General features: G+C 34.3%; 1 protein-coding gene across 7 annotated transcripts in view; it reads left to right on the top strand.

Moving 5' to 3' along the window:
* Positions 1–24,323, top strand: part of RALYL (RALY RNA binding protein like) — a 658,122-nt gene that overhangs the window by 312,940 nt on the left and 320,859 nt on the right. The gene's annotated exons all lie outside the window — the stretch shown is intronic.

The following is a 24,323-nucleotide window of genomic DNA, read 5'->3' as shown; positions in this document are numbered from 1 at the left end:
GCAGATGACTCTTTAAGAAAGGAAATATTTTAAATTGGTTTTAAAAATATGGGTGGGCACAGAAGCAGTAATTCCAGTTAGATGACCTATTATACCTGGAGTTATAATTCAGGCAGAAGTGGGAAAAGCCTGCTGATTTAAAAGCAGACTTTTGGAAAAGAGTGGAAGGAAATAAATTTGATGTCAAGGTATGGAAGGTACTGAATGTCATACTGATGAGTCTTAAGTGTGAAGAAATACTTATGAAGATGACTCAGAATAATGATGATTGGCTTCAAAAGGACAGTCTATATTTGTTACCTCTCATTTGACTTACTGCTATGTTCTTAATTAAGAAAGGTATTATTTAATGTGCACATTGATTTCTTCTCACTGTTGAGATATTCATTCACTTATTCATTCATTTATCAATAAGTATTAAATTTTCTATTCAGCCAGTACATCAGCTTAGATGAGGTCTTCTATAAATAAAGATGATACTCAAATTAAGCCAATCCTTAAAAGGTATTTGCTGAAACTTTTAAATTTATTTTTATTTATTTACTTTTTATTATTTCAAAATACTATGGGGTACAAATATTTTCGATTACATAGATCATTTTTTTATGCTTGACTCAGGGTTATAAGTATACATATCACCCAGATAGTGTTTCCTGTACCCATTAGGTAGGTTTTCACCCATTCCCTACCTCACACCCCCCTGCTTGATTACCACTGAGTTTTACTTCCCATGTTGTGCTCACTGAAAAGTTCCAGTTTAGTAGTGAATACATGTGATACATGTGAATACATGTGATATTTTTTTTTCCATTCTTGTGATATTTCACTCAGGATAGCGGTCTCCATCTTTATCCAAATTGTTGCAACAAGCCTTAATTCATCCTGCTTCATGGCTGAGTAGTATTCCATAGTGTACACATACCATATTTTGTTAATCCACTTATGAATTGATGGACACTTGGGTGATTCCACATCCTTGCAATTTGAATTGTGCTGCAATAAACATTCGAGTGTCTTTTTGATAAAATGTCTTCTTTTCCTTTGGGTAAATATTCAGTAGTGGAATTGCTGGACAAATGGTAGGTCTGCTTTTAGTTCTTTGAAGAATCCGCATACTGTTTTCCATAAAGATTGTACTAATTTGCAGTCCTACCAATAGTGCATAAGCATTCCTTTCACTCTACAGCCACCCAACATGTATTGTTTTGAGACTTTTTAATAAAAGCCAAACTAACTGGGTAAAGTGATACCTCATTGTTGTTTTAATTTGCATTTCCCTGATGATTAGTGATGTTGAGCATTTCTTCATATGTTTTCTGGCCATTTGTCTATCTTCTTCTGAAAAGCTTCTATTCCTGTCTTTTGTCCATTTTTAATGGGGTTATTTGGTTTTTTTCTTGTTGATTTGCTTGAGTTCTTCATACATTCTGGTTATTAGCCCTTTATCAGATGTATAGTTTACAAATATTTTCTCCCATTCTGTAGATTGTCTATTTGCTATGTTGATTATTTTCTTAGCTGTACAGAAGCTCTTTAATTTAATCAAACCCCATTCATTAATTTTTATTATTGCCATGATTACCATTGGGGTTTTCTTCATAAATTCTTTGCCTAGGCCATTATCTAGAGTTTTTCCAACATTTTCTCCTAAAATTATTATGGTTTCATGCCTTACCTTTAAGTATGTTATTCATCTTGAATTAGTCTTTGTGAGTGGTGAGAGATATAGATCCTGTTTCATTCTTCTGCATGTGGCTAACCAATTTTCCCAGCACCATTTATTGAATAGGATTTCTTTTCCCCAGTGTATAGTGTTGTCTTCTTTGTCAAAGATCAGTTCGCTGTATGTAGATGGTTTTTTATCTGAGTTTCCTTTTCTATCCCTTGGTCTAAGTGTCTGTTTTTGTGCGAATACCATGCTGCTTTCGTTATCATAGCCTGGTAGTATAGTTTGAAGTTCAGTAATGTGATACCTCTAGATTTATTCTTTTTGTTTAAGATTACTTTGGCTATTCAGGCTCTTTTCTGGTTCCAGATGAAGGATATGATTATTTTTTCTAGATCTGTGAAATATGATGTTGATATTTTGATGGGGATTGTGTTTAATCTGTAAATCACTTTGGGTAGTATGGACATTTTAACAACATTAATTCTACGGATCCATGATCATGGTATGTTTTTCCATTTGTTTGTGTCATCTGTGATTTCTTTCCTCAGTGTTTCATAGTTCTCCTTGTAGAGATCTTTCACCTCCTTGTTTAAGTATAATCCTAGGTATTTTATTTTCTTTGTAGCTATTGTGAATAGTATTGAGTCTTTTATTTGACTGTTAGCTTTACTGTTATTGATGTATAGGAATGTTATTGATTTGTGTACATTGATTTTGTAACCTGAGACCTTGGTGAATTTATTTCTCAATTCCATGAGTCTCTTGGTGGAGACTTTGGGGTTTTGTAGATATAAAATCATACCATCAGCAAAAAGCAATAGTTTGAACTCCTCTTTCCCAATTTGGTTACTGTTTATTTCTTTCTCTTGCCTGAATGCTCTGGCTAGGACTTACAGCACTTTGTTGAATAGAAGTGGTGATAGTGAGCATCATTGTCTTGTTCCATTTCTGGGTGGAAATGCTTTCAACTTTTGCCCATTCAATATGATGTTGACTGTGGGTTTGTTATATATGGTTTTCTATAATTTTGAGATATGTTGTTCCAAACTATGCCTAGTTTTTTGAGGGCTTTTATCATGAAAGATTGGTGAATTTTTTTAATGCTTTTTCTGCATCTATTGAGAATAAACAAAATTGATAGACCTCTTGCTAATTAATCAGAAATAGAAGGGAAAGCACCCAAATAAGCTCGATCAGAAATGCAAAAGGAGATATTACAACTAATACTATAGAAATACAAAATATCATCTATGAATATTATGAAAATCTCTCTATACATAGACTCGAAATGGAGTTTAATAGAAAAAATGGACAAATTCCTGGAAACACACAACTCATAAGACTCAATCAAGAAGAACTAGAACTCCTGAACAGACCAATTATGAGCAATGTGATTGAGGTAGTAATAAAAAAGCTTCCAACAATAACAAAAAAGAAATTGCTGGACCAGGTGGATTCACAGCCAAATTCACAGACCTATAAAGAAGAGCTGGTACCCATACTGCAGAAATTATTCCATAATACAAGAAGGAGGGAATCTTCCCCAACTCATTCTATGAAGCCAGTGTAACCTTGGTACTAAAACCAGGAAAGGATACACACAAAAAAGAAAACTACAGACCAATATCCCTTTTGAATATAGATGCAGAAGTCCTTAGTAAAATACTAGCAAACTGAATTCAGCGGCACATCAAAAAAAATTAATAATAATCCAGCACGACCAAGTGGGCTACATCCCAGGGATACAAGGATGGTTAAACATAAGTGAATCAATAAATGTGATTCACCACATAAAAAGAGACAAAGACAAAGACCATAGATTTATTTTGTGTTGTTGTAATATAATCTCAATCATTAAGTAACTGGCGCCTGTACTTTGAAATATCTGGTGAACTATATATAGCAATGCAAGTCTTAGAGCAGTATTTCTTATCTGTCAACAGTGTTGACAGAAAAAACACTTTTCTTTCTTTTGGAGACCTGTCCTGGCATTATAGGATGTTTAGCAGCATCCCTGACTTCTACTTGCTGGATATCAATTGAAACTCTTCCAAGTAGTAACAAATGATAATTGTCTATATATTACCAAGTGTCTCCTGGGGGAAAAACACCACTGGTTAAGAATTATTATTTTAGGCTAATCATACCGAAGTATAAACTCCATTAATTTTTAGAAATGTTATAATAATTTTAGTTAAGATAAACTATTAATATATGAAAATAATGTTTTGAGATATTTTGATGGAGCTCTTAATCTATAATGATAGATCTTTTCCAGGTGTCCAGAAAATAAAACTCAGTATGTACACTTCAGAGAAATTGTGATATATTTAGTGATCAGAGCTTAGCTCTTGAATCACCAGTTTGTTAAAAAGCTCTCTTTATTTTCACATATTTAATATACTGCCTTTTAGGGGTGTGATTTTTTTTCCCATTAAATCCCTCCATTCAAATGTGTCCCATCACCACTAGAAATTATGAAGAAAAAGAAAGTCTCTTGAAAGTGTTAAGTTAAAAATACTGAGTTCTGAGATTACTCAGGGGACCAGGATGATCTTCAAATCTGTATTACTCAGCAATACTAGTAAAAGCTTATTAAAAACAAAGAAAGTAAAAATTGTGGCATTCGTAGTTGGTGTCCTCTCTAACAAATATATTAGCTCTACTATTGCAGCATCCATCCTATTCCATTTGGATAAGAATCATTCTCCTGGACATGCCTTCAGGTACAAATTAGATGCAATGTCTGAGCATCTAGTAGGGACAGATTGACATAAAGCCTAGGGTGAAATGATGAGTATAAATAATCATTTTGAAAACATAGTCTATTGGAGAACCCCTGAAGAAGTACACAAACCTTGTAGAGATTTCTAAGTCATAAAAATCTTCTAGAAAACATCTAAAGAATCCTAAAGGTAATGATGCTTTTAGCAAAGCACTACTATATAACTCTATTACCATTTGGACTGACAAAAAGTAAGAAAAAAAAAAGAGCTTTGCCTCAGTGTCTAAAGAACATATTGTTATTATACTTTCTTAATATGATAATTTGACAAAACTTCCTCTTCCCAAGATATAAATCATAAGTTAATCTGTTAGCTAATTTACACATTAGCTGCAATAAGCATTTGAAAATATTTTAATTAGTAAATCTTTGAATTATCCTTAGAACTATTTATCATTCCAGCTATTTTTTCTTCACTAAAGAAATATCCAATGCATTCCTATATTTTAAACATACAGTTTTCCAACAGATTTTATATTATATAGATATTCAAAGTGATTATCAATTGCAGAGTGCTATGTATAATATGCCATTATATTTGTTTTCAAAAATCTCTTCTCAAGGCTGTGTAGGGTCTTGAATAATATACAAATAAGTGGAAGTGTGAAGAATTACTTATTAGCTGATATTCAGTACAAGCTACTTTTTTTTCTTCTTTTCTGGGGATTATAGAAATATATTGCCATTCCTGATTATTACCTCATAGCAATAAAATTTTTTATTTATATGTCATTTTCCATCATCATCCTTCTCAAATAAGTTTAAGGTACCACCTCCACTGCATTTAAAAAATATCTTTCCAAAATCTTTCATAGAAGCTACGTAGTAGTTTTAATTGATCCTATGTTATAAATAAGGGAATTCTATAAAGTACTGAATGTTAAAGAGAGGATTTTTTTTAAGAAAGAAAAGTCTCAGAACTTTCTTCTAACATTTTGCAAAATTACTGTAAGTTACCCTTAATTATACAAAGTATATATATAATATCTGATAATTGTTTGAGAAGTGTTCATCCTTATCCTTCACTGTCATCAATTAATAAATATTAAAAAGAATACTAAGTAGGCCATAAACCACAACACACATTTCAAGTTTTCAGTAATTAAACAGAGCTACTTATATGCTATAAACAAATGCTAATTAGCAAGCTTCCATGATAGAAAGAATTATAGAACTGTCTTTTGTCAGCCAGGGAGATAGCATGGCCCCACATATGATAGAAGCCTTAAAGATTTGCTTGAAATTTCTAAAATTGGTTTTTTGATTCATCACTGTTTCTAAAGTAGTAAAAGCGCTGGTGGAGACTGTGAGTGACTTTTTTGCTAAGACTACCACTAGAAACTTCTGAGCAACATTTAGAAGGACCTTATTAGTTCTAACTTACTTATTAATTATCCCTATAACAGATAATAGATAAAATGCAATACCTCAAGTTGTCTTTAATCCTAGAAATATAACATCTGAAAGTTACTTGTGAACTGATTTCAGAATGCTATACTGCTATGAATATTTATTCTTTTAATACTACATGTAGAGTTGTCTTAGATGCTTGTCAACACTAACTGAAATCTAAAGGGACATGGAATCAGAGTGCCCCCACCAAAAAGAACTAAAATAAAATGCAAAGTAAAATAAAATAATAAAATAAAGCAAAATAGGTGGCTTCTCTTGGAGAATATTCTAATTGTGGAGTAAAATCTGTATACATAAAATAACATGCAACTGAAAATGGAAAATACAACATAAAGCATGACATAATGTATATTGAATACCATAAAAAGATAAAGAATTATAAGTTTTTTAAAGGGATTATTGGGCCAGTTGTTGAGTAAAATGTTTGCCTATAAAATAACATACAATAGGAGTAGGATATTCAAGATAAAGCATTATGTAATACATAACATCAAGTGCTACAGGAATTTTCAGAAGTATTGGTAAGGTTTAGAGAAGGTCTTTTAGGAATGATGATTTGAATTTAACTGTTTGTTAATCTAAAATGGATAGGAAACAAATTGAATATTAAACTTTAAGAAAATCCTTAGATACTGCAATTCTTTTTTTTTTTTTTTTTTTTGTCTTACTCGGTTCTTTGTTAAATCACACAATACAATACAGGGCATCAGGCCCCACTAACTGCATTAGAAACAACCTAGGATTGTTGGGGGCTGGAATGGGAGTGGGGAGAAGACCCACACTCCCCAGCTTTTCACTATAGGGACTAAAAACATCACAAATCACCAGAGGAGAAAGGAGGTCCAGAATGCCCACCAGAAAGGACAGGGAGAGTAAAAGCCACTCTGAGGCCAGGAGAGCATGGTGAAGGAGTGTTATTATTTGAGTATTAGTAATGCTTTATCTGTGATTACAATATTCTGATTTTGGTTGGCTTCCATGGCTCAAGAGCTGGTGTTTCCTTTTAGGGGTGACATTTCACTCTGATTCTTCATATTTTGGAGTCCTTTCACTGATTCTTTCTCACCTGGAGCAGCTGTTGCTTCTTATTTTTGGATTTTCTTTTATTTTGATAGAGCTTTTTCCCTTTGCCTCACTCTTATGGGTGTGTTTGTAGTTTATGTTGGGTATGAACTTTTGGCTTTGCTTGTGGGTGTTTGATAAAGATCTAGGTTCTGGATGGATGTTTTGGTTATAGATATCCTTGTTGTGCTGGTTTTCTCAGTTGCTAGTTGTTTGTAGGCTGTAGGAGTAGTGAGCTATGTTAGTGGGCAGAATCCCTGCCTCTCTGATGAGGGAGGATGGAGGTCTTTGAAATCCTTTCTCTTTCCCCAGCCCTGTGTTCTTAACAGTGTGAGTTGTAAAGGTACCATTGAGTCAGTAAATGTTGTAAAGTGCCTGCAAATTGACCTCCCTCTCAGTAGGTTGGGCTTACCAGAAGGAACAACCTACAGTGTTGTTTTTGGGTTCTGTGACTGGCTCTAGTCCCTCAGGAGAAGCATTTAAATGCCCCAGGTGGTGGGTGGGGCCTTGGAACTTCAGGCGAGCCCTTATTCTCTGCCATAGCAGAATTGGTGCTGGAGTGCAGCTGGGCAGGTCTAGGTTGGTGAGCCTGCCCTCAGGCTCCACAGAATCTGGCAAGGTGTCTTTATCTGTAGGATTCTAAGGTCTGCTCCCAGCTTCTGGGCACAGCTTCCTGAGAGGGGCTGGAATGGCCCCACCCAACCAGCAAATCTTCTTGTGGAGGTGGGGCCATCTGAGATTCATAATCTGGCAGTCTGGAGTGGGCCTCAAGCCTCTCCACCCTTGCTCTGCAGTTTCCCCCTGGCATCTGATGGCAGGTAGGAGCTAAAGCCAGCCAAGCTCCCCCAGGACTGTGATGAGGGCTGGGAGCTTCCCTGACCAGGATCCCAGCCTGAGCTGGGAGTGCAGCCCCTCTGTAGGGGGAGGGATGCCCTGCGGGCACGCTGCAGCTAGGACTCACACTGCATTCTTCCCCCTGATCTGCCCATGGGGGCTCCCTTACTGCTTGAGACTAATTCACAAATCTCCCCTCCTTGCCCCTGAGCAACACAATCATGATCTGGGGGTATGGGATCTGACATGTGTGCCCATCTCTGGGTCCCTGAAGCCCAATCTCTGACCATACCAGGTCCTGAGTTGCCCATGGGGTGCCCAAGCAGATCTAGTATCTCTCTGCCTCAGGGTATGCCCTGTTCTGAGGGAGTTGCTGGGCAAGCAGCACTAGGGAGGACCAGCAGGCAGGGAACTCAGAGTGTGATCACTTCTCATTCTGCTGCAGGACCCAAGGAGAAAGGTCTGAGCCCCACTCTCTGTGGAAGCCTTGGTGTGGTGGCTCAATTGTCTCTCTCAGCAGTTGCAGGTCGGGGAGAGGAAAGGGAGAAAAAGAATCTGCATGGAGGAAAACTAGCACTCTGGTTGTGTCCATCCCTCTGTCTGGCTGGGAGGCTTCACACCCAGAATTTCCAGGCACTGGAGTCATGCAGATCCCAGGGGACCCATTGGACTTCTGCGGCTCCTGCAGCCTGGGCCAGAGTTGAGAAATGTCTGTGTAGGACTGAGCAAGATGAAACATGGGGAGTTGAAGCCCCCTGGGGAAGAGAAAGGCACATGGTGGGCAGAGAACCAATATGATGCCTACTGTCCTGGCTCTGGTCTGTGCAGATGAGAGGTGCTCCACGGGGCTGGGAGCCTGGTGCCCTGTCCACAAGAAGCTCCCAGCTCACTGGTGGTAGCAGCCTGTGGGAGGAAAGTTTCTCCAGCAGCTCAGGAAGCCTGTGATTGTCAGAGATGTGAAGGAAGGAAAAAGAAACTGCTCCACTTACTTTTTTCACTGGGTTCTAAGCCTCTTGGGGATTGATCTCTGTCAATACCTTGCTCCTTCCTTCCTGTTCTGCTTCACTTCTTCCCAAGGAGTCTCCTGAAGGTTCTGGCACCCTTCCCTCAGACCCACCTCCAATCTATGTCTGTTCATTTTTTTCTCTTTCATCTAAAACTTCTCCTTCCTTCCTGAGACACTATGGTAGCTGGTGTCTCTGGTCAGCCATCTTGCCCCAAATAAATTTTCTGTATCTTGAAAATTACTCTGGGGTAGATTCCTGGAAATAAGAGTTTGGGGTCAAATAGTAAAAGCATATTACATTTTGCTAGGTATTTCCAAATATCTATAGTGTTATTCTATTTTACATTTTATCTTGAAATATTTGGTAACATCTGTTTTCCCACAGACTCTCTACAAATGTATATTTTAAGATTTGAATTTCTTTCCCATCTGATGGATGATACATGGTATCTCATATAGTTTTCATTTGTATTTCTCTTATTATAAGTTGTATAAATTGGCAAGTTTTTTCTTGTACATTATTTTTGTTTTTATTTTGCTTGTGACAATTTAAAAAATAATTGAGTAACTAAATTCATTAACCTTTGCACTATTGCTCCTTGAATCATATTTCTGAAATTTTTAAATATTTTTCCACTTCTAGCTTCTATAATGCTCATGAATTTTTACTTTCCATATAGGTTTCTGATACATTTGGAATTTATCCTGATATATAAAATTGATCAAATTTTACCATATCCATATGGCTATCCAGATATACCATCATCACTTACTTTAAAATTCATCTTTTCCTCAATGATTTTAAATTCTGCCTGCATGGTATTCTAAATTTCTGTAAGTAATTCATTCTATTTTTGGATTTTCTTTTCTGTCACATTGGTTTTTTTGAATCAGAACCTGTATCAATACTAAATGATTTTTATTAGAGGAATATGTTTTATCATCTGGTGGGGTAGTCTTCCTCAGCGCTCTCCTTTTTCAAAAATATCCTGCCAGTATCTGGTAGATTAGTCTCTCAAATAAATTTTTATTCAAATTTTCTGGATACAGAAAAATATATTTTAATTGGGTTTGCTTTAAATTTATAAATTAACATGGAATGTTGACATCTTTGTGATACTGGGACTCTATAACCAAGTACATAGTGGGTATTTCTATTTGTCCAGATCTACTTTTGTATCTTTCAGCAGTGTTTTATGGTTCGCTTTGTTCCTCATATATATGTATGTGTGTATATACATATATACACACATATATATCTTATGTTTCTATTTTAATACACTATTTTAAATTTGTTAGTGTAATTAGGCTCTTTTCATATATTTTATTTATTTTTTGCTTTATATCATCACTGATTTTGTTTATATATATAAATGCTATCAGGGATATTTTTGGTAATATTACAATGATCTAATGTACAATTATTTATTAAGTAGTCCTATTGCTATCTCTGGCTGTCAAAAACTATATCTACAAATAAATATATTTTATGTCGTGTTATCTAATTATTATGCTTTTTCTTTGTAAATCATATTAACTAATATCTCCAAAATTAACTTAAATATTACTGGAACTAGTAGACTTTTTTCGTTGCTCTTGATTTTGTAGTAAATTCTGGCTCGGGGACTAAGTTTATGTGTGTGAACTGTATGTGTGAGAAAGAGGGTGAGGGAGAAATTTTAATGTAAATATGGATTGAATTTCGCTACACACCTTTTTAGCATCTATAAATGTGATCATATGACTTTTCTCCACAATTTTATTAATATGATATATTAATGTGAATTAATTAATTTCTTAATATTGAACCAACCTGACATTACTATTAATAGAATATACCCCACTTTGTCATGATGTCTTTACTATTATGCTGCTGAATTCTATTACATGGGTTTTAGAATTTAGAATTTTTACATTGGCATTTGTATGTCAGTAGATTTGTTGTTTACATTTGAGGAGAAATCTTAGATTATACTCTGCATTATATAAATTTGTAAATATTCCTCCTTTTTCTATGCTTAGATTATCTGATCTTTTAAAGAGTTGATAGCATTCTCCTGAATAACTAGTGATTTTAGGGGTAGGAGGGTTTCTTCAACTACTTTATTTCTTTAATAATAATTGTGCTTTCTTACCTCCCTTCTATCCTTTTTATTTTGATTAGATACATACTGTTTTGTCTACATTCTTGAAGTTTTCAAAGAATAAGCTATTGGTTTCATTTATCAGTTATATTTTTATTTATAATTTTTAAATAATTTTTCTCTTTTTCCATTTTTTTCAGTTTGTTTTACTTTTTGTTCTTAATTTTTATGTTTAAATTAAGTATTTAGTGTTACTTGTAGCATTTGATATTTTATGCTTTTATTTTTGTTGTTTTCTAAAATTCTATAATTTTATCTATGCTTTGATCTAAGGGTGGTTCAATAGTTATTTTTTTCTTTTTAACTCCAAGAAGACCTTTTTATTGTTATTAATTTCTTATCTTACTGAGGGTTTTTTTGTGGCCTAGGATGTGGCCATATTTTGGTGAATATTCAAGTGAATGTTCAATATCAAAGTCTAGAGGTGAATTTTCTAGTATTATGCTATACTATAAGATCTAGCTTACTGATTCTGTTTTCAGTCTTGTATCCTCTTATTAATTTTTAAATATTCACCTTGGGTACTTACCTACATATCTAGTGCTTTTCCATGTCTGAAGCTTGACTTTTAGTATATTCCTCAAAAAGGATCATGGCAATAATATTCTCTGAGTTATTGCTTTTATTCTTGAGGTTGTGACCTTTTTCCCTGAAGATCAGTTCCACTTGTTGGCTACTTTGGGTAAGTTTTTCTGGGTTAAAAATGTGTTTTTTAGTACATACAAGAGCTGTCTGGAAAGTATCCACCCATTGTTAATATAATATGAATGGTTACATGGCTGAATACTTTCCAGACAGCCCTCGTATTTTCAAATTAGATTTTCTTTCAGGAATATGTTATTGACTTATATAGTAGTTAACTTATATTATTTAAGGTTTCTTTTCTATTTTCTTTGTTTATCATTTTTTTTCAAATCCTTTTTATCTTTGTTCTTCATTTACTTTTGATTTTTAAAATTTTATACCTTTGTATCTCCTATTTTTTTTCCTAGGCATTTTGTTGTGTGTTTATTAGTTCATACATTCCTTCTAGCTTAGACTGACTTATGAAATTATTTTTTATTATTTCCAAATATTTCCTGATATTTACAAATAGCCTTTGTCCACTCATCTCATTTCAGAGGTTTTCTTATTCTAATTGGTGTAGTTATTTAATAGCTACTATCATTTCCTTAAAAGTTGGAGCACATTTTGAAATTATATGCTGTATTTTGATATGTTTTATGGCCATGTGTTTCTGGCATGCTTTTATTTTCTATATGGATATTTTTATACTCCTTATTTTATTTTATTTTCTCTTAAGACTGGAGACTTGAATGTGATCTATTACCATTGCTCATTTTAAAATGAAATTCACTTTTCAATGTTTTTAGAAGGGAAAAATATAAGGCAGAATAGGTTTTCTAGCTTCACAGCTGTAGAATTCCCACCACCATTGTTTTCAAAACATGACCTTTTACAATTTAAGATTGCTTTACTGTTCTTTCTTTCTCCATTTTATTGGGGCCATTTCTTTATTTTTTTCTTTCTAGACCCAATTTGCTTTTCAGTTCAATTTGGAATTTATTCTATGCAATTACTTTTCATTGTGGTTTTATTTTACTTGGAAGGGAATACTCGTTTGTTGAGAGTCTAAATAGTCAAAACCTCTCAGCATGAAAAAGTTTCCTCAAAATGTAGGCCCCTTTTACATACCCACAAGTTGGATCATAAGAGCTCTCTGCAAGTTTTGGCTGCTCTTTGCAGATGTGCCTGCTCTACCTGAAGGGAGTAACTGCTTGGAATGCTGGTCCTATCCTGTTCTCAGAGCCATCAAAAGCACAATTATTTTCATTCTTCCTTCTCCTACATAGATATATAGGTCTTGAGCAGATAATGATTTCTTTCCATGTACTCACTCATCTTTGGGGATTCATGGCTTTTTTATTTTTTTCAGCAGCTCAGCTAAGGTGGAGAAAGTAGCTGAGTAAAACAATGCATCAAAATGAAAATAACCCTTTAGTCACTTATTCTGAAAGTATGAGCAAGAGACTAAACTGAGTAAACTGCCAACTCCCCCTTCCACGTCACTCTCCCCAGTAGATTGGTGTTCTGGTTGAGGGTCAGGTGGATTACAGCAGACTTGAGGGTCATCTCACTGCTGAGGGAGCCCTGAGCAAAATGGTCCTTCCATTTAATGGACCCAGGGACTAGGGAAAGGACGAGAGGGCAAGGCGAGAAGTGGAAAAATATTGAGTGCTGAGTCTGAGTAGTGAGAAGTGTCTTCAAAATCCCTCACCTTCCACCACTCTCTTCACCTCATCTGCATAAGGAGATCCTTGGCAAAGGCTCTGAGGAAGGAAGGCCTCAGGGAGAGGCTCCAAATACGCAGACCACTGAATGGAGGTACTGGGGCTAGAAATGCAGATTTCCTTACCAGCCACCAGCCCTGGTGGCTTGAATCCTTAACTGTAGCTCCCTTCAGAGATGGCAGTGCCCTGGCTGTGCGCCAGATCTGGTGTGGGAGGTCAGCTTCCCCCTGTGAGGCCTGCCAGATAAAGCCCTTGTAGTTGTCAGTGGATGAGCCTTTAAAAATCACACACAGATTTTTTTTGACCAGGAGCTGCCTCAACCTTGTTACCCATATTTGTTGTATATGTTGTATTTGTTGTTTTTTTATTATTATTATTTTACCATTTTAATTATTCTGTCTGCTTTTATAAAAGTTTTGTGGAAATCAAAAATCCATACTGCCACCATCATCTACCCAGAATACTCTCCACATATATTTAAAGCAACTGTATTTTTTTATTGTTTTGTGCTTATTAACATTTATCCAAATATCTACTCTTCCTGTTCTTCATTATTCTTCCTTCACTTCCATGTTTCTCTCTGAAGAATGTTTTAGTATTTTTTTAATATTGATCTGATGGCAAAAATTTACCTCAATTTTGTGTTTTCAGTATATCTCCCTCTCTTCCATTCTTTCTTTCCATCTCTCTCTCTCTTTCTTTCTCTATATCTCTGTCTCCTTTTCCTCTGGCTTCTCTTTTGAACATTATTTTCAAAATATATAAAAACTAGATAAGTGATTATTTCCTTTGAGTACCTTAAAGATACCAAGGAAGTTGCTACAGGAAATAATAAGGATATTTTCTAAAAATTGAATAGTCCTGATATCATACTAGTTCAAACATTATCAACATATGTGAGCAAAATTATTTTATGTTCCTCCCATGATACTGAAAATATTTAGGGGTTCTAGACTTCGAATAGTACTGTGATATTCTTTCTTTAACCACTAATAATTAAAATGAAACTAAAAAATTACTCATGTAGATTTAGTTGACATAATAGTTACTTTTTTTAAAAAAAAGCTATATATTTTATTATTCACCTTTTATCTTATCTATTAATATAAAAGCAAAAGTTGTATATATTATAACAGAAACATGTTTTCCCTTTAGAAACTTATAAGACAGTCTTATAAAAACTTGATAGAGTTGGTAAGTAAGCCCCTACTATTTGAGAGGAATAGCTTGCTCAAGAAAGAACTGTGAGGAAAGAAAAGTCAGAAGTGGATAAAAATACACAGAAGTACTCAATGGCAGTGAGTGATTACATTGGAGAGGCAAGGAAAGGTAATTTTAGAAAGACAGTGGGGATACATTTGGGGCAGAGAGCCACATCTGGTTTGCTCATGGTTGTATCCCTGTCTCCTAGGCTAGTGCATAGTGCTGAATAAATATTCATTGAGATAAAGCCATGTCATTTTTTCCCGTGGTTTCAACCAAAATGGTGACTGTAAATGGAAGAAAGTCATTTAATCATCCATTTATCCTCAACTCTGGTTCGAATGCCTACTACAAAGGGAATAAAATATTGTGCTACTTCTAGTAGGTTGTTAAGTATGAAACTTCCAATTTCCTTAAGTACTAAGTTTGACGGTTGATATCTCTGATATTTCACTTTAACACCTCATGTTTTATTTTTATTGTGAAGGTACATCCTCAGTCTTTCAAACATACATTTTGGCTTGTGATTATCTTTCAAAAAATTTTTAGAACAATTTTTGTAAAACCATGGGTAAATCAAAAATTTGTGTTATTTTTGAATATGAGTTCTGTCATGAAACCAATGCAATGGGGACAGTTCAAAATATCAGTGAAGTGTTTGAGAAGGATGTGGCTAATGAGCACATAGTACATTGATGGTTGGAGAAGTTCTGTTCTGGTGATTTTAATTTTGAAAATGAGCCACTTGGGCGACCTGAAACTAAGGTGGACAATGATGAGCTGAAAGTTGTATTGAAAGGGAATCCATCTCAACCTACATGTGAATTAGCAGCAAGATTTGACATTACTATTCCAACAATATTGGACCATTCGAAACAAATTGGCAAGGTAAAGAAGCTGGATAGATGGGTTCTGCATGAATTAAATGAGCATCAGAAGAGAAATCATCTGAAAGCTTGCCTTTCTTTGCTGTCACAACATAAAAAGATACATCATTTCTACACCATTGTTATGTGTGATGTCAAATGGATTCTTTTTTATGATCACAAGCATTTAGCACAATGGTTGGATAAAGATGAAGTGCCGAAACAGTCCAAAACCTAATATTCATCAAAAAAAGCTAATGGTGTCTGTTTGGTGGTCCAGTGCTGATATTATCCACTACAGCAGGGATTCTCAAACTTTTTAAACAGGGAGCCAGTTCACTGTCCCTCAGACCATTGGAGGGCCAGACTATAGTTTAAAAAAACTATGAACAAATTCCTATGCACACTGCACATAATCTTATTTTGAAATAAAAAAACAAATGGGCAAAAACACCTGCATGTGGCCCCCAGCCTGTAGTTTGAGGACTCCTGCACTACAGCTTCAGGAAACCTGGTCAATTGATTATAACAGATGTCTACTGCAACCAATTGAAGGAAATGATGGGGATGCCTATGATTAAGCAGCTTGGTCAATAGAGACAGGCCAGTGCAAGACAACACTCCACCACATGTCACACAAAAACTGTCGCTCAAACTACAGCGACTTGACTTGGAACCTCTGTCATCCACTGTATTCACCAGACTTTGCACAAACTAACTTCCATCTCTTCCAGGCTTTGGACCACTTCTTACAAGGAAAAATATTTAGTTCTCAACAAGCTGTAGAAAACACCTTTTGTGATTTCATTGCCACTCGCTTTCCAGGCTTCTTCACTGTTGGCATAAACAAGCTACCATTAAGATGGCAAAACGGTGTCGATAGTTTAGGTGCATAATTTGATCAATTGTACTGCTTCTTGTTTATGATATAATAAACCACGCTTTTGATGCAAAATCGGACATTTCATATTTAATGACCTAATGTATGTATAAAATAATGTGTATTATACCTAATATATAAATAATTATATATAAATAAAATAATTATATATTAGTAATATATAAATAATTGAGGACATTTTTATAAGCTTAAAAGAGTGATGAATAAAGTGGAAAGAGTAACTATGTCAGAAATTTTAGGAGATAGTTTTATGAATTTTATTAGATACAGAAAATTTTTAAAAAGAGAAAGTATGAAAATCTCTTCAAAGTTGAGCAGCACTGTGAGAAATGTGGTTTCAGAAAAGAACATATAAATAAGATAGTTATATTTCCAATTAAATTTAGATAACTTTTTTTATTGTTTTACCTATTATGTAAATTACAGTGAGATGTGTATTTGTTTGGAAAATGCAAGCCACAAAAGTAGTTGTGTCAAAGTGGTCAAAATGGGGTCATTGTTGGTGATTAAATAGGTGAATCTGTCTTGTGATATGGCCGCACCCATAAGCACACTTACTGCTCATAAGATAAAGCAACTAAACCAGCCCATTTTATAGATGAGAACAGTCTCACTTATAAACTAAAGCAAACAAATCTGACACTCCCCTGTCCATGGTGCTCTGAATTTTATCCCTCCTTTTGTAACTTGACCCCACTTGGTCTTATAATCTTTGCTATTAATCTAACCTGGTACTCTGATTTGGGATCTTTGTTTTGACTCTGGTTTCATAATTAGATCCCCTTGGTTCTTCACATTCCAACTCTTGACTTCTTGTTGCCATTTCATGTAATGGAGTGCATGTTCATGTCAGTTCAATCCACCAACCTCATGTTTAAAATATTTCCATCAGATCTTTATGGTGAGTAGCATGTGAAATAAGAAAGTTATTACATTTAAAGAGTGCTATATCTAAAGCAAAGTGTTAAATAGAGAAGTGGCTCATGAATAAAATGGTTAAAGATCCTGAGGTAAGGGTAGGGGCGAAAGAGCATGAGGGAGGAAAAAAATTATACACACATATATATGCACATAGATAAACTGGATGAAAGAAGAAAAGGAAATCTTATGCAATTATTTAGAAAAATATTTAAATGTTAAAATATACAAATTTGAATTTTGAATTCACCAAAAGTAAAAGCAATCAAATCTTAAATAATTTATTAAGAGAGATCCCACTCATGTCACCAAGACTGGAAGAAAAGCCAAGGGCACGTACTGGTGCTGAGGAAATTGTTTCTTGCAGATCTCATTTGTCAGCCTCACAACAATGTGATATGTTTTGTCCAATGAGACATGTTTTGGGGAATGAGATATGAACCTCAAATTGTTTCAAGGTAAAAATACCACAATTGAAAATTAGAAGTATTTCTAAAAGAATATGTAATAAATTACTTTTTTACTGTAAAAGGAAGTAACCTTTTCTTGTTGTGCCTGGAAAAAAAAAAAAAGAGAATTTATTAAAGATCCAAAGTACTCTTCTAACTGAAGTATTTTACTGGAATAACAAGTACCACATGAACTCACCATTAAATTGGTACTAATTGATCAACACTAATGTGCACATATGGGAAGTAACATTCATAGGGTGACAGGCAGGTGGGAGTGGGGAGGAGGAGATGGGTCAATGCACACCTAATGGGTGCGGTGCGCTTTGCCTAGGGGATGGGCATGCTTGTCAGACCGCAAAGGCAATTTATGTAAACAAAGCCTTTGTACCTCCGTAATACTCTGACATAAAAAATTTAAAAATAAATAAATAAATATCCAACGTAAAATCAAGTGGGTGACCATGAACATTTAAGAAAATTCATATACTTGGCCTGTGCTATTTCATATTTATATGTATATCTTTGTAGGTAGATATTTGTATTCTATTAGCCTCGCAACATGAAATGGTGAAAGCATAAGATGTAACTATTATACAAACATTTGTTCTAAGATGAATCATCTCTACATACACATAATTATTTTAAAGTACTTCGAAATACATTTTAAAAATGACTTTAAAACAAAGAATTCATGTGACATAATCACATCCTTAATAGAGTTTTATTTTCTCATATTCCTTTAATTCTTTTACTGAATTGAAATTTAATAGGTTTCTTCTAGAAACTTGATTATTATTATACAATAGTAGTTTTGTAATAAGAAAATTCCTTATGAAATTAAGTAATCACGCCAAAAGACATTTATTCATGTTTGTAGGCAATAGTGTTTTATCATTAGCTCAAATCATCTTGGTATTTTTCACTTTAAGTTAATTAGACTATCACACATTTAAGAAACTAGAAATATAACAATTTATGGCAATCCATTCTGTTTTGTTTTTCAGCCATAATGTGTTCTCTCAAATGTGAGGATGCATCTTTTTTCTTTTTTTTTTTTTTTGAGACAGAGTCTTACTCTGTCACCCAGGCTAGAGTACCCCTGCATCACACTAGCTCACAGCAACCTCAAACTCCTGGGCTCAAGCAATTCTACTGCCTCAGCCTCTCAAGTAGCTGGGATTACAGGCATGTATCACCATGCCTGGCTAATTTTTTCTATATATTTTTAGTTGTCCAGCAAATTTCTTTCAATTTTTTTAATAGAGATGGGGGTCTCGCTCTTGCTCAGGCTGATCTCAAACTCCTGAACTCAAACAATCCTCCCACTTAGGCCTCCCAGAGTGCTAGGATTACAGGCAGAGAGTATATCTTTTGAAGAGAAAAATATATCAAAGTAATTGTGGTAATTGTTGTCTAGTGTTTCTATTACATAAAAATATAAATATTACAAATCCAGGACCCAAGTGTCTTTGTTTATGTAAGGAACATTTTCAAATAAGCAACCCAAATAATGAAAAGTTATAAAATACAAGTAATTTCCAAGTTGTATTCCAGTCACTGTGGGTGTCAATCAATAGATGTCAAAGGGATTCTAGACACATAGTCCCAATAATACTCAACAGACCCTCAGACCCATTCATTTCTCCAACACCCACAAGTTCTTGGGACTCTTGCACTCCTGCCTCAGAAGAATCATTTTTGCCAGGACACATTCCATGTCCTTGTCATAAACCAAATTGAAATAATTCCCATTCCCATTTCAAGAGGTCCTCACATACAACAGTGCCTCATACCCTAGGATGAACACCCCTAGATAAATACAAGTAAATAAAATATAAATATCTAAAATATTCTTTGGGCCCAGTATAGAATTTTTGGTAAATTATTTTCTCTGCAAAGAAAAAAGAAAAAGAGTATGGCAATGTGTCAGCTTTCATAATGTGAATCCTATATTTTTGGTCTATTTGAACAATTTTCAAGGCTGATTTTCAATCTTACTATTTTTTTTAACCTTTTTAATGCTGTCTTTGGATTCTAACTGTAAAACTCCTCTAGAATTGTTTAACACTTCCCTTCTTTTCTAGACAGTAATGCCTTTGACAGTATGAGCAATGTCTGTCTTATACACCAGCATGGTTCTGATGGCCAGCAAGTAGCCCACGCTACATCCATGTCCCTTCTTGGTCTCTTCGTGGGTTCTGTAGAACCACATTAGGCTGCTCCATGCTATAGACTTACTGGAAGAAGTTTCTCCTCTTTCACTAACTGATATAACTCCATTCTAGGAACCATTTTCTTAACCAATGAACATTTGAATGAATAAAAAGTAATGTGAAGATTCTGTTTAAACATTTTCATTCAATAATCTGTTCTAAGACTTCTTTTATTCTTTTGGAAATATATTTAGTTTCTAAAATTTTGCCATTTAACATCTTCTGGAAACAGCCCCAGGCTCAATATGTAGATCGTTTCCCAAGTATGTATGATAATCATTGTAGCCTATATAACATTTACTTAATTTAGCTATCCTAACAGTATGTAACAATCAAGCTACTGGCTAACAGTTTAGAGTGAAATAAAAACGATTACATGGGGATTTGCACTATCAAGAACAGGTTAAGAGTGGTGTACATAATTTTCATTATTTTGGATAATTTGCATTATTAATAAAGTCATAAACATCAGAACTTAGAACTGCTCACCTGGGTTTGCCTCAATAGCATGTCTTTATGGGATTTCTGCACCTCTTTCCCAGACTAATTGCTTTCATATTCCGTACATTTGCAGGATCAATGGGACAAATGATAAAAACAAAATAAGGTCATTTAATTTGATTAAAGATAAGAGTGATTTATGCAAAATATTTTTTTAAATTACTATTTAAATTGTACATCATCGGTACTTTTCAGAATTTAAAAACAGTAGTATGATGTGTGTGGAGATGATAGCTGAGGATGAGATGGAAACCATATCAATGTATGAAGTAGCTTAAAACGTCTAAAAGGATAGTCAAAAGTTGTACATTAAGTATCTCATTTAATTTGTCGAATAAAGTAGTAGGACGAGTATTATTATTACTTTTTTCAGATTAGAAAACCAAGGCATGGATAGATTGCTCAAAATCAAGCTAGTAAGTATGAGAGTTGGAGTCTTACCCAGGCTATTTAACTCCAAAGACAGAGCTCCTAGCCTTCATGAGGGACTTGTAAAAGACAAGAAAATTATCTTCACTGTTTAATCACATTCTTAACGCATGACTTGCCGTGGTAATTTTTATAACATGGGTCTCAATTTTGGACCCTTGCCATGACTTCTCCTGGGCAGAGTACATCCCCTCCCTGTTGCTAGAAACTTGTTTTGACTAATAGAACACCAGGGGGCGTGATATACACCACCTCAGAGACAAGTTTTAAATGTGTTCACTATGGTTTTATTTTGCTGCTCTGTTCCTGCCCTTTGTTATGACAACAGCATGTTTTAGGGTAGACTGTTGCTTCAGCCTAAGTCTCTGAGAAGATACCTAGTACATATCTGAACACCGGCAACCCCGGCCAAAGCCTGAAGCAGAGGCACAGCAGCAGAACCGCCGCCAGTGGCATATAATTCAAATGGGAAATAAATATTAAAGCCACCGATATTTGGGGGTTTCCTGATACATAGCATAATTTAGAGAAAGCTAAGCAAAATACTTTCCAACCATTCCAGAGATAGCCCGAGATCTAAAACGATAATTGATAGCATTTTTCCAATAGAAAACCTACCTTGTCACAGTTCTCTTCCATTGTGTATGGAAAGCAGAAAGTTGTTCTAGAAATACATTTTCATCCTACATAGCCAGCATAGTTTTGCTGTCCTGGTGCCAGGAAAGGGCTTCTTTGAAAATATATATCCCCACTATGGTACTAAATCATAAAAATGAATTCATTTTGTTTAAGCATTATTTTCTCTATGGAGGCAGTTTTTATAAATAATCCTGGGAGCAGTTACTCATTATGTAAGCAATGCTTTACTGTGCATGTGTTCATCAAGTAATTTTCTCCATGATTGGACAGGCCTAGGATGGACCCAGAGCAATCAGTAGTTACTGGGTGGAAAGGAGAAGATAAGAGTCTGAAAGACAGAGGAAAAAGTGACACAGACCGAGGAACTAAACAACTATTTTGACTTCCTTTATATCACTGAGATCTGAAATCGGAGAAAATATTCTTAGAGCTTATATATTTTCTATGAACATTTAAAGATATTTATTATGATATGTGAATAAAAATGATACATGTGTAATCCAAATCATATGAATGACTACCATTTAATTGCTCAAAATTTGTATTTCTCATAGAGTCAGCACTATTTGCTATATTTAGTATTTACTATAGACTATTTAGAGTGTCTATTTACTATGAAGTATTACTGCTATAATTTCCTGGGCTAATGAGAAAAGAACAAACACTGATGAATTAGGCCAGTAAAATGTTTGAGTGAAGTTAAAAGTTATGAGGTTTCAAGTTACACTGTCCAAAGAAAGATTTTCCAATAATTTAACTAGAAAAGCCATATAATGCAGTCATTAGGAGCATAAATCTGGGGTGTAAGACAATTAAAAATAACCTGCACCATACAGGTAAATATATGTTCATCTTGTAAGCTGTGATTTAGTTTCATGATACATTATTATCTATTCCATTAAATTAATATTGATAATTTGAATTTATTGATATCATGGTTTTATTTCTATTTAATTTATAAATGAGTTATTTTATAGTTGTTTAAATTGTAAGTATAAAGAGTCTATGCCTAGCTTCACATTTATATATTTTAGCAGTATAATAAATATAATCTAACTCAGCGCAGGGGTTAGCAAGAATTGTGCTTTTACTTTATATAGTCCCTATTTATTAGATAAAACACTATTTTCAAAGCATAAACTTTCCAGGCATTAGATGTACAAATTTAGAAGTAAACTATGTCTCACAATAGTATCCAACTTAGATATTCACATACTACACTTTGCATGTTACTATTTTCTTTATATATTACATATTCTACGAAATTGACATTTAAAAGGTGAGAAGTCACTATTTGTGAATCAGCTTAGCTGTTTCATTGATTTACTTTGTTTTAGTTATAGAAGAGTATTTTTTTGTATTTACATTTTAGAATGATTTTTTAAAATTTGTTGTGGAATAATAGTTGCTATTTCTGCTAGCTGAACTCACTTCTGTACTATTTCTGTTAGCTTAAATCACTCCTGTAGGTTTAATTTACTTCCCAGTTTTGCAATTATCTGGGTTTTTTTTCTGGGTTTATGTTGACCTATATATACTAAAATTTGAATTTAAAATTCCTGGTCGCTGGAGATGAAAGTTCTTCTACAGAGATAATTAGGCAATATGGATGTAGTTTTTCAACATGTGCTGTAAATTTCAGTGAGAATTGTCCTCTATAATTGCTTTCAGCACTTTCTGATTTTTGTCCTTGGTACCATGCTTTGAGTTCAGGGCACCTGAAACACATCATTTTCTTTCTTCTGTAGAAGGTCACTAGACTTTGCCCTCTGCATTGCACTGAGTCTGTGAAGGAACACAATAGCAATCAACAATCCTATAAATAATATAATAAGATCTCATTAGGCATTAATCACGTTTTTACGTAGTTATTATCATCATTTTTTTCCTGAAAAATAATTAAATGTTATTTAACAAACACCCAAAATAGTACTATTCATTCATTTGTGTGTCCCTTCATCTAACATTTTTTTGCTGAATTTACTGGGTGATATTTTCTATTTATTTGGGGAAAGAAAGAGATGGTCAAATTTTTCTCTTCATATTAGAAGTTTAATTAGTGAAGTGTTTTTGTAGTGGGTTTTAAAATTATTTAATATAAGAGTTATTTCAAAATTATAAAAATGTACATTAAGTGTGAAGACATAAAAATAATTGTACTTGGGGAAGCAAGAGTAGAGTTTTCGTAGAAGCAAATAGGAATTTCATTTAAACTTCTATACAACCACAAAATGTATCTAAGGATAATCCCAAAAAAGCAGAAAGGAGAACTTTTTGTCATTAATTTATTTATTAATAAATATTTATTTTTAATTTTGAAGTCATTATCATAGCTTTTGGTGTAATTTGTCTAGCAGTTTGGAAAATATTTATTTCTAGTGGAATTAAATTTGCTTTTCATGCTGATTCATTTTCCATGCAAATGATTCTGACTTTAGCTTGTTAGATAAGATGATTTTGATTAATAATGATATTTAGAAAATCAGAAATGGCATAATAGAATGGAAAAATTAGTATTTGATTATTAAAGGGTAGCAAGGCAAAGATCTAGCTGGCAAAAATGAAAATACTGTTAATGACAGTGATAAAATATATTTCAGAATTTAGGGAGCTCAGGTAGGGAAGAGTTAGACATCTCAGGATGTGACCAAGCATTGGTGAAATATTTAAAATAGATCAATTCAGTTTAGAACAGGGAGCTAACACAGGTCAACAATGAAGGGGCAAGAAATGGGGTGGGGAAGGAAAGGAGGCTGCTAGGAGACATTGAGGGTTGGGTGATTAGCTCCAAGGGTGCTGTAGAACAGCATGATTAGAGGGGGCCCTGAGCACCTACAATCAGGTGTAGGCAATGTATTAGGGTTTTTAAGTTGACTGAAACAGATTCTGACTAACCTAAGCAAAAACAGAATTTATTGGAAGGCTTACAGACAGCATCCATGAGAAGATTGGAGAATCAGATATGGAAAATGATAAATCCAAAGTGACTCCAAGGTC

Source organism: Microcebus murinus, chromosome 7 (assembly GCF_040939455.1).
Source record: "Microcebus murinus isolate Inina chromosome 7, M.murinus_Inina_mat1.0, whole genome shotgun sequence".
Taxonomy (NCBI): Eukaryota; Metazoa; Chordata; class Mammalia; order Primates; family Cheirogaleidae; genus Microcebus; species Microcebus murinus.
The sequence above is the reverse complement of the archived record's forward strand: the minus strand, read 5'-3'. Positions and strand labels throughout refer to the sequence as shown.